Below are 12516 nucleotides of genomic sequence, written 5' to 3' on the forward strand. Positions count from 1 at the left end.
CCACAGGTCCGAGAGGGACCCCGTCAGGGCGCGTGGCGGCAATGGGCTGCCCTAGGTCGGCTTGACTGCCCCTAGGGCCTCGAGGTTCGCCGCCCTGCAAAAGAATAACGAATGAAGAACGAGGAAGAATAAGAACAAAGAGAGAGGATAAAGTAAAGGTAAAAGATGTAAATAGTTTTGTTCGATTGTGTGTTGTTGTTCAATCGGCCGTCACCTCTTGTCTATATAAGAGGCGGATGGACTCCCCGTACAAGAAAAGGACTTGCCTATCCGTCCAAATCATCAAAACCTAACAAAACACGGACTATTCACGACCTCCGGCCCGGATGATCCGGCCTAGCCCAGTTTTCTTACAGCGGCTCACTGTTTTGGCTCTAGAATCCACATACGACCTCGAATTTGGATGATTTTATATAGAATCAACCTCCTCGACAAGACGCACAACTTTCATGTTAAACAGTTTTCGATCTGAGGCCATATTGAGGGTGTTTCGTGTCGTTTTCTAAAGTCTGCAGCAGAAAAAAATGGTCGGGACGTCCGGACGATTTCACGGATTGTCCGGCCTTTACCGGGATCATCCGGGACTTGTCCCAGATCATCAGGCTTCAACTTTTAGCTTCTGTTGTTGGGGTCAATTTTTCGGCCCCTGGCCGGATGATCTGGACCCCGGTCCGGATGATCTGGCCATGCAGTGCTGCAACGCACAGTTTTGGCTGTAACTTTTGCATGACCTTGGATTAAAACGATTTTTATTTCAAAATCATCCATTTTGACGAGACGAAGAACTTTACTGTTGAAGACTTTTTCATCCGAGGTCATCTTAATTAGGTTTCATGCTATTTTCTAATCTGATGTCAACACGGGCATCTCCGAAATTGTCATATCTTTTGCACTTGAACTCGTTTTGGTCCATCTTCATATTTATTTCGATCATCTTGAATAGTGCCATCAAATGGTGACATGAACTCATAATTTTAACCTCATCCCATTATAGACTCAAGTCACTCTTTGCGATCATGCCATTTTTGAGCGTTAACACATGCCCTCCTATTTTTCGGCAAAGGTAGCGTGCCGTAAAATAACTTGTACCGTGTTGGTTCTAAGGACGATGTCAACACTCCATCAGCCACTTTGCATGTGCTTAGGGCGATAAATATATATCGGCCATTATTTGTTTGAATCCTTGATGCAAACTTGGGTGAAACCTTTTCAACTTCATTAACAATTCGATGATAAAGTTCCATAGATATGTATCTCAAGGTCATCCTCCGAACCTTATTGTTCACCCTTTTGTTAGGACTTTGCAGATAATCAACAATAAACTTTCTCCAATCCTCACTTTTACCTGCATAAAAAAATATTAGTGTCCGAAGCGGTGGACTTCGGTTCGGCCTTACCTATGTTGACGAGACTAAGCATCGGCTATTGATAGAAATGCAACACACCATGATTAACATAGTAGCCGGATGCTTGCTATGCCAACTCTTCCGAATTGTCATGTCTAGAAATATGAACAATTTTAAAGCAACCCAAGGTAAATTTTGCATCTAGACATACCTCAAGATAAACTATAAGTGATTCGTCAAAATATTGATTACCCTTGGATATTTATTGCACTACTCATAACGAATCACCAAAAGCCTCAATATGTATAGCACCTTGTCTTGCTTTCCAATCGAACTAAGGACGATGTTAGCATAGTACACCGGCCATGCATTGACATACTCTTAGGACAATAGATAAATATTGGCCATTACCACAAGGTCCATGTAGAATTCACCCATCAAAGTATGTATAGCCAAAATAAACAAATGAAATAGCAATAAAATATTTCGGCCCCTTTATATTAGCAACAAAAATGTAACTAACCAAATTTATAGTGATTTGGTAATACCATCTCATGATATAGAAAATTATGTTGCATCCATGGATCAAAATAAGCCCATCGAAGGTTACCAATCATACCTGATGACGAATTCCATGGCATAGGCGTTAATGGCATAGTTGAAGAATATGGATAATGTGTAGACTGAAGATGCTGAAACCTTCGGCTTGGTCCTTCATAGTTTTCACTCTTTTCCTTCTTCACCTTCACCGCAATTCTTGTAATGGAAGCTTGCACGTAATTACTATTTTGAGTACTTCCTTTGGGAACCCATGCCATGTTCCTTTCTTCATGTTCTTGTGCACTAAGCTTTTGTAACTCCTTCTTTTGCCAATACGATAAGCCGAGTGAGCACCTCGACTATGATTTTGTTTTAACCAATGGCAACTCCTTTTGGGCCTTGTGCACCCTCAACTTCTTTTCTTCAGATTTGCACTCTGATTTTTATCAATTGATTGCTTCACTTCTTTGCCTTTTGTAGCCAATGTCAACACTTTAATGGCTCTTTGTTATTTGAGATCAAATCTGAAGTAGCACACTTACGACCATCTCTTTTCACGCGGTAAACTCGCTTTACCACCTCTTTCTTCTTCCTTGAGCTCTGGACCGATTCCTTATGATTGAAACGGTCTTTGCACGTGATTGTTCAAATGTTGATCTTCTTGGAGCTGCATAGTATTGGTGAGATGGTCTAAAATAAGATGGAGAATGTGCCCTTGTATCATACCTGTCCCATGATGAATATGGATCTATATGAGCATAGGGAGGCATCCATGGCATTGGCATTGGCGGCCCAAAATAAGGATATGAATATGTTGCATTAAAATTCTCACTTTGCCAATACCGATCCTCATATTTGCGCCTTGGGGGTGATCTTGATTTCTTTGCATGATTTGGCCGATAAGTATTCTTCTCTTCACTCTTCTTTTGATATTTATCCAATAGTTCAGCGAATGTGATTTTTGATCTCTTACACTTGCGCTTATTTCGGCCTTTGTTCTCTTTCGGCTTGCTTTCATCGATCATTAGATTTGCTTGCTGCCCCCCAGTCCTTGGCGTCTTCATTGTAGCTTCGATGGAATTCTCGCCCTCAAGATTATGTTTATTATGCTCTCCAACAACTTCTTTACTTGAAAGCTTGATCCCATCACCTGCAGCTTTTACCTTCTTTTTAAATGGATTGTCTTGAAGCAGCCGATGCAAAAACTTTCTGCCATCGGGACCAATTGGAATAGACTGGTCATCTCTTGGTATCTCAACAAATTTCAATCGTCCTTTATCAATGGCCGATTTAACAATTTGACGAAACATGTTGCAATCCTAAAAATTATGCTTGAATGAATCATGCAACTTACAATACATTCGTCCTTGGATTGATGGCTTAACATGGTGATCAAGAATTGTAATGTAATTATTTTTCAGCAACAAATCAAATATTTGATCACACATGCTTGAATTGAAGATATACTTCTTGTTTTCTAGCCGATCTTGTTGTGTGAACGGCTTTGGAGATAAGCAAACGAATGGTTTAGATTTGGAATCTCCCCATTCGGCTATGCATTGTGTTTTCCACTCTATCTCCGATGTCTTTGGATAAGATATTATATTAGCATCGGTTTTCTCAATAGAATTTAACCTTGGCTTTAAATTTCTGAAACGAAGATATTTAGAACATACATGTCTCAGTTGAGACCAAGTGCAAGCCAAGTACGAAATAAGCAAAGCTACCCAACTAGATATGAACTTTAGATAGAGCAACGGGGAAAGCTTTGGTTGTAACAATAAGTCATTAGCGGTCTTTATAAATGGCGCAATGGGTTGACCGATATGTTCCATAATAATTTTATTGCTAACAAGTAAATTACCCTTCTTCATTGGTCTTTCAAAATTACTGATGACAATTTTTCTAATAGATGCATCTACAATAAAGTTGTGACCAAATATGAAATAGGTAAATTACTTGCTAGACATACCTTTTCAGGTATGTTGGGAGAGCATGATGATTGCATGGAGGAATAATATCGTGCTTTGCTTTTGGATGGCTTCCCAACACCGCGTCACAATTTTATTCTTGATTTCGTGAATCATAAATTTGAAGATCTTTTTCAACCGAACTTTGTTCGGCTACTTGTTTTTGTCCTTGAAGCTCGTCAATTTCTATGGCACGAAACTCATAGGGTAGGAAGTAGGTTCCATTAATGTTGGTATACAAAAGGAGGGGTGCTTTTTTGTACCCCTATAACTGTGCACGGGCAGTCGGAGCCGCGCCTACGGTCACGCCAAGCAGAACAGGGGAGGTGAGCCATGGTAAGACCGAATCCCAAGATAATAAGATCAACGCCAAGGCCAAGACCAGAAAGAGCAGAGGGACGAAGCAGGTTCCCTCGGCAAGACCCTTGCCGGGGGCAGCCTTAGTAGCCCCGGCAAGATCCTTGCCGGGACAGCTCGCCCCGCACCAACAGAGCGGGCCACCCTTGAGCCCACGGTCTCCAACATCACGTTGGGCCAGGGCTCGGGAGGCACCTCCATGGTGGCATGCAGATCTTTGTGAAGACATATTCAAGATCAGATGAGGATTAGAAGACGACGATCCTCGGCAAGATCCTTGCCGAGGAAGGCCACCAGACCCCCGGCAAGGCCCTTGCCGGGGACGACAGCGCGCCACGGCAAGACCCTTGTCGGGCCGCACGGCAAGGCCCTTGCCGGGCCACCCGACAAGGCCCTCACCAAGGACGCCAGCAGGGTGACCGCCAGGCCACGCCGACCAAGCTTCCACCACCGTTCACATGCAGCTGCCAGCCCAACCAGCTGGGCGGGCACCTGCGTGGCAACATGCAGCTCCCAGGCCAACTCATCGAGCGCCTGCGTGACGGCATGCAGATCTTCATGAAGGCTCCGCCACTGAGCCACCTCAGCTGCCTGCCTGCCTACATGGCACCACGCACCTCACTGGCCAGGGCGCGTGTCAAAGCGAGGAGGAGCGGCGACGGACGGGATGGGCCTCGCCCCCGTCCCCAATAAAGCAAGGGGACACCTAAGCTACGCATTAAATGCGTCTTGTCCTATAATACGAGCGATAAGCTTAGGGCACTGCACGCCTTTCCACCTCCTGTGTGCCACTGTGGCAGCCCCTTCCGACTATAAAAGGAGGCCCATGGCATACTGGAGAAGGATTCGGCTCTTTCGAACCACGCACTGACCAGAGCTAGTTCGAGAGCTCAAGAACTCTCTGAAATACACCCACCAAAGCAGGATACGCATCCTCGCGGCCCGAACCTGGGTAAACGATCCTTGTGCTATCTACTAGCCCTGCTCGTCTCGCAACCCCGCGCCCCGGCAACCGTAGTAGGGATTCTTGTGATCCCATAGGTGTCGTTCCACACCGACATCTTTGGCGGGCCAGGTAGGGGGCGCAATTGTGAGAATCTGGTCTAGTAGTTAGCCTAGCAGTTCTTCATCGCCATGGCTCCTAAGAAGAAGACGGCCACGGCGGTCGGCTCGTTGGGAGCCGAACGGCCCGTGCCGGCGCGGGCGGGCAGTGGACCGGTCGCAGACAGGACCCGGGCCGCGGTCCGCGAGCACCAGCATCGCCCTAGTAGTAAGAGCCTGGCGAGCGGCATCATCCGCGCACCAGACGACCGGCTACACGTCGCTTGGATCCAAAGACGGAGTTGGGCCCCCCGCAGGCAGCGCGGGGCCCTCCCGGGGTGTTGTGATGCCCCCTCCGGGCGGCGTAGCGACCTCCGGGACGCCCACACCGGCGACCACTGCATGCTCTTCCCATGGTGTGCGCGTCGAGCAGCGTCACCGCGTTGGTGACCCTTGGCACCGCCGTGGGAAGAGCCCCGTGCGTCGTCCGCAGGATGAAGGGGTTCAACACGCCCGCCGAAGCGCTGGCGAAAATGGCACGCAGCCGCTAGGTCGTAATGGAGCTCCTTCTAACGTAGTTAGAAGTCTAAGCGCGCTGCGATCCACGCAGCTGTCGCCGCCGCCCACGCCGGCAGAAGCTTTGGCGCGCGCGCAGCTGCTCCTCGACTTCTCTCCTGCCGCGGAGAAGCTTGACGAGTGGAGGGCCACCATCCGGAGCCTCGTCGCCGTCGCCAACAAAGACGATCCGCGAGCGGCGGGACCCTCGGGTCGGCGCTCCACCAAGCCGCCGCATGCTGGCGCTGGGAGGACCGGGGGAGTTGCGGCCATGGTGCACTCTCCTCCTCCTCGCTAGCCGCCGCGGCCGTCGGCCCGTCGTGACGACGCTTGTGATAACATCTCCATAGCGTCGTCTGACCCGCGGACCCTCCGCGACCAGCGCCAGGTCCTTCGGGAGCGAGCTCACGAAGATGCTCGAACCACCGTCGAGCGCCGACGCGAAACGCGCCGCCAGTCGGACAAGCGGGCGGGACCCGCTATGGACCACCCGGCACCGGGGGGCTCCGGCGGCCTACCTTACGAGGTGGGCTGCCCGACCTTTACCCGTGAGCTGTGGCAGTTCCAGTGGCTGTCCCACCGCACGTTCAAGCCCGACGTCGGCGAGAAGTACACTGGCAAGACCCATCCGTCTGAGTTCATCAGCATCTACACCATCGCGATGCAGGCTGCTGGGGCTCGCGACGACAAGGTTCTTGCCAACTATTTCCTGCTGGCGCTCAAGCCCAACGTGATGTCTTGGTTGATGCACTTGCCGGTGGATTCCATTTCTTCTTGGTCGGATCTGTGCCATGAGTTCATTGGCGCCGTCATAGGAGGCCACCAAGCTCATGGCCAGGCCAGTGATCTGCATATCATTCCCCAGAAGGAAGGGGAGACCCTGCGCAAGTACATCCAGAGATTCAGCCGGGTGCAGTACAACATCCCCGACGTTCATCCCGCCGCTGTGATTAGCGCGTTCCACCAGAACGTGCGCAACCGCAAGATGCGCGAAGAGCTGGCGATGACCAAAGTTAAGGATGTGGCCGAGCTCTACGTTTTGGCTGATAGGTGCGCCCGGGCTGAAGAGGGAAGGAGGTACACCGGCGAAGACGTCGGCGCGGAAACCGACTCTACCGATGAAGACGCCGCTACCCCGACGAAGAAGGGCCGGCGTCGCAACAGGAAACGCAAAGGCAAGGCCGTGCTTGCCATTGAGGGATCTGACGACACCGGTGCCGGCAAGAAGGTCAAGGCAGACGCCCCCGGCAAGGAGATTGTCGGGTGCGCCGCCTGCCGGGCCTTGGCGGCTACCGACAAGCCAGGAAGCTCCGGCAAGCAATACTGCAAGATCCACCGCACCAAGGGCCACGACCTCCAGAACTGCCGACAAGTCGAGCTGCTTGCTGAGAAGCAAAAAGCTGAGTATGAGAGGTGGGACAAGGAGAAGGACCAGGATGGTGCTGAGGGATCTGGCAAGAAGCGTGGCGGCCAAGGAGGCTGCCCTGGCAAGAACAACCAGCAAGAGAGGTCAGCCCGGGGCCGCGACAAGAAACAAGAAGACGATGATCACGACGAGGACAACGAGTGTGGTGAGCAAGGGTTCCAGAAGGCTACGGAGGCCATGTGCGTCGATGGCGGCGCCTCGCTGCATACCTCTCACCGCCAGCTCAAGCAGTGGGCGCGTGAGATTACAGCAGCAGAGCCCTCGTTCACGCTCAGAAGCCGCTGAGGTGGTCCAGCACGCCCCTCACACTACAAAAAAAAGACACATCCGTGAAATTTTGGGCCGAACGAATTTTTTTCTGTCATACATATGACACTTCTATGACGATAATTGTGACAAAACCCAGTATCATCATAGATGTGGTGGGCTCCTACTTCTATGAAAAAAATCATGACAGAAAATGGGTGTCACATCCTAGCTAGTTCATGCATTAGCGTGTTGCATCATGTCTACTTTTCACAGAAACCTGAAATGGGGATGCCAGAAACCCCCAGCACCCCCCTGAACACAACTAGGGTTTACTAAAATCCTTTTCAATGAACCTGAAATGCCCTCCATAAATGTTCACCATCTTTGGTCCTGGCTAAAACCTCTGCCAAAAATGGTTTCATATTTTTGGAGGCCATTCTGGATTTTTGCACCAAGCCATAAGTATTTGCATTTGGGCAATTTAAATCGTATAAATATTTTAAAATGCCCAAATAATCTTGAAGGTATTTTTAGGCTGTTGAGAATAATTTCAAATGTGCCTCTGAATATTTCCAGGATTTTCCTAAATGAAATAGTATTTCTACTATTTCAAAACACAGAACAGAAATAATTAAAAGGAAAAACAAAAAGCAGAGAAGGAACTTACCTGGTAACCCACCTGGCGGCCCAGCACTGTGCTGGCCCATGGCCAGTCAGCTGCTTGCTCCCGCCAGAGCAGGCACAGAGGTGACGCCGGCGTGCGCGAGCTCGCCATGGCGCCACCTGCTTGCCGCCTCGCCCGTGGACGAGCTGGACGATCTCCACGTCGCGCCCCCGAGCCCCTGGACACCCCCATTCGCCCCTATCGCCTCTCCCTCGCTCTCTCTCGCCATGGCCGACGCAGCCGCTGCCACCTCGCCGGAGTAGCCATAGCCACCGCCGTCCCCGTGTCACCTGACCGTGTCCAGTAGCTCCGCCGTCGCCTTCTCCTTCGAGCAAGTCGAGCCCCGAGCACTCGCTTGCCCCGAAGCCACTGCTTCGACCCCGCCTTCACCGCCCACCGCCGGAGATCCCCTTCGCCGTCACCACCGCAGCAGTTCGTCCCCGACAGCGCCACCTAGCTCATCGCCTCTGCCGTGAGCTTCTGCCCCTTCCCCATCCTCTCATTCTCGCTGCCGCCCTTTGCGTCGACCGTAACTAGCAGCACCGCACACGCCGCCGCACGAGCTCGTCGCCGACGGGGCTCCGGCCATCCAACGGTCGCACCACCATGGCCGTTAGCTTCACTGCATCGCCAGGAGCCCGTAGCACCATCGCACGCCCCTCGCCGTGCTCTCTAGCGACGGGTTTGACTACACCCGTACCCCGGCAGCCGCACGGCTCGTCGCCGGCGTCGATTTCGGCGACCCCGAGCTCCACCACCACCACCAGTCGATGCGGCTCGTTCCCAGCTGCGTGTAGATGCTCTCCGCCGCCCATTTGGTCGCCGGAGCACGGATCCCGCACCCCACCACCGCGTCTGGACGTCGTCGGCGGCTAAACGCCGGCGAGACAGCGTGGTTTGACCACGGGTTGACTCCCCAGAGTCACTGACAAGTGGGGCCCGCCTGCGAATTAACCTGGGTTAGGTTTAAGTTAATTCTAATTAGTTTAATTACCTAACACTGACACTGACACAGGGGACCCACACGTCAGGTTTGACCTGGACGACCCCGTTGACTGCTGACGTCATCATGACACACTGCTGACGTAATAAGTAACTTAATTACTGGAATTATTCTTATACAGGAAATTCCAGAAATTATCACAAACTTCAAAAAATCATAGAAAATAATCTATAGCTCAGAATGAAAAGATTTATATATGAAAAATGATCAGAAAAATCCATTCTATCCATCTGTACTGGTTTCATGCATGTTTAAGCAAGTTAACCTACTGTTTAATGCAAAACAAGATAAAGCACTAACATGGGCCATTTATGAACTTGGAATTTGAATCTTGATTCAAAATAGTCCAAACCCATCTGGTCTTAGTTGCATTAGCCCAATACATCCATTTTGCCATGTCTCATGCATGCATCATATTGTTGCACTTGCTTGGTATTGATTGTGCTTCGATGTGTTCATTGTGGTAGGTTCTGCCTCCGAGGATATTCACGATTATCCAACTAAAGGGCAGTATCCCACCACCCCTCCGTCAGGCAAGCAACCCGTTGATCATTTCGATACAAACCCATCTTCTCGCTTCTGCTCTCATTTACTGCATTAAGACAACGTGATTCAAACTGCTGTGTGTTGCGGTAGTTGAACCCACTTTCCTTTGCATGACCTGTCATTGCCACAGTAACTAGATGAAACCCACTAGCATGTGTAGGAGTTGATTGAGCCATGTTGTGTTCCTACAATGCTATGCTTGCTACGCTTAGAGTCGTGTCAGGTCTGGCTCATCAGGGTGATGAACTAGAGTGAAAGCGTGTGTCGGTAATGAGAGTGAGGTGTTGAATACGATTTGGTAAAGGTATCGATGGGAGGCCATGTAGGAGTACATGGTGGGTTGTTTCATTGAGACCGTCCCTAAGAACTGAGATCTGTATGTGTGATTTAAGATTCAGCTACTACCATGCATTGGGCCTGAAACCAATGGACCCCCTCGGCTTCTTAATCACCCTTGTCCTCTGTCCAGGAGTTGCACATAGTTTCTGGTGTTTGTAGTAAGCTGGAGGCCGTGGACAGCGCTGACCAAGGGGTGGGCTGTGATGCGGTAGGCTCGTGGCACGGTGTACCGAGTCGCCCGTTTGGTGTCCGGGAACCCTGCACACATCGTTTGGGGCCGTATGTGGAAACCTCGGCTGGACTCCCTGCGGATGGAACCTAAATAGGCGATAAACCTGGACTAGAGACTTGAGTGTTTAGGTAGGCTGTGGCCGACACCCACGTTGGGCTTCCGCTTGAAGGTTGCTGAGTACACATCATGAAGCGACAGTAAGTGGTGAGAGCGTGTGTGACGAAGTACGCCCCTGCAGGGTATGAAACTATTCGAATAGCCGCGTCCGCGGTAAAGGACTACTTGGTCGCTTATGCAGTTCATAGACAAGTAAATGGATACTATTAAAAGCCTCAAGATAAGTGTGAGTACCGCGGATGGCTCTCTCGTGGGATGACGAGGGAGGATCCACGGTGGAGTATTGGAATGGTGATTAGTGGACTCATGTGCGAAAACTATTTCACAAGTGGTGTCTCGTAGGATAGCTTAGCCAAGAGTCAAAGCTGGCTTGCTGCAATAACTCCACTACCTTCTTGAGAATGAACATGTATAGTAGGATCTGTTGTAAGACTTGCTGAGTACCTTTGTACTCATGTTGCTTCAATTACTGTTTTCAGACGACAACACCGCCCCTTCCGATGGGTTCTATGTAGAACTCGACGACGACGAGTGACTTGCCACCCAGGTGGTGATCTAGGCTTGTGAAGGGCCTACGTAGATAGACAGGCTTCGTCAAGCCTTCTTTCTTTCTAGTGTCTGTACCCAGACAAGTTGCTTCCGCATGTATTTGTATGATTGTATGACTTGATTGTCGGGTCATGTGACCCCTATCTGTATGAACAAGTTATGTAAGGCTCTCTGGAGCCCTTTAAATAAAGTACTTTGAGTTGTAGAGTTTTGTTGTGATGCCATGTTGTATTTGCACATATCGAGCATATTGTGTGTATGATTGAAATGCTTGGTATGTGTGGGATCCGACAATCTAGTTGTTTATCCTTGGCAGCCTCTCTTATGGGGAAATGTAGTCTAGTGCCTCCCTGAGCCATAGTAGTCCGCTACAGCCCGGTTCGCCGGAGTCCTGCTAGCCCAGCACTACTGCTCTGGACACTTGACTGGCCGGCATGTGTTTCATATCGTTCCTGTGTCTGTCTCTTCGGGGAAATGTCACGCGGTGACATCCGGAGTCCTTGAAGGAAATATGCCCTAGAGGCAATAATAAAGTATTATATATTTCCTTGTATCATGATAAATGTTTATTATTCATGCTAGAATTGTATTAACCGGAAACATAATACATGTGTGAATACATAGACAAACAAAGTGTCACTAGTATGCCTCTACTCGACTAGCTCGTTAATCAAAGATGGTTATGTTTCCTAGCCATAGACATGAGTTGTTATTTGATTAACGGGATCGCCTCATTAGGAGAATGACGTGATTGACATGACCCATTACGTTAGCTTAGCACCCGATCGTTTAGTATGTTGCTATTGCTTTCTTCATGACTTATACATGTTCCCATGACTATGAGATTATGCAACTCCCGTTTACCGGAGGAACACTTTGTGTGCTACCAAACGTCACAACGTAACTGGGTGATTATAAAGGTGCTCTACAGGTGTCTCCAAAGGTACTTGTTGGGTTGGCGTATTTCGAGAATAGGATTTGTCACTCCGATTGTCGGAGAGGTATCTCAGGGCCCACTCGGTAATGCACATCACTATAAGCCTTGCAAGCATTGTGACTAATGAGTTAGTTGCGGGATGATGTATTACGGAACGAGTAAAGAGACTTGCCGGTAACGAGATTGAACTAGGTATCGAGATACCGACGATCGAATCTCGGGCAAGTAACATACCGATGACAAAGGGAACAACGTATGTTGTTATGCGGTCTGACCGATAAAGATCTTCGTAGAATATGTGGGAGCCAATATGGCATCCAGGTCCCGCTATTGGTTATTGACCGGAGAGGTGTCTCGGTCATGTCTACATAGTTCTCGAACCCAAAGGGTCCGCACGCTTAAAGTTACGATGACAGTTATATTATGAGTTTATGTGATTTGATGTACCGAAGGTTGTTCGGAGTCCCGGATGTGATCACGGACATGACGAGGAGTCTCGAAATGGTCGAGATGTAAAGATTGATATATTGGACGACTATATTCGGACACCGGAAGTGTTCCGGAGAAGTTTCGGATTAAACCGGAGTGCCGGAGGGTTACCGGAACCCCCCGGGGAAGTATTGGGCCTTAGTGGGCCTTGAGGGG

This window comes from Triticum aestivum, chromosome 4D (assembly GCF_018294505.1).
Source record: "Triticum aestivum cultivar Chinese Spring chromosome 4D, IWGSC CS RefSeq v2.1, whole genome shotgun sequence".
In the NCBI taxonomy this organism is placed as follows: domain Eukaryota; kingdom Viridiplantae; phylum Streptophyta; class Magnoliopsida; order Poales; family Poaceae; genus Triticum; species Triticum aestivum.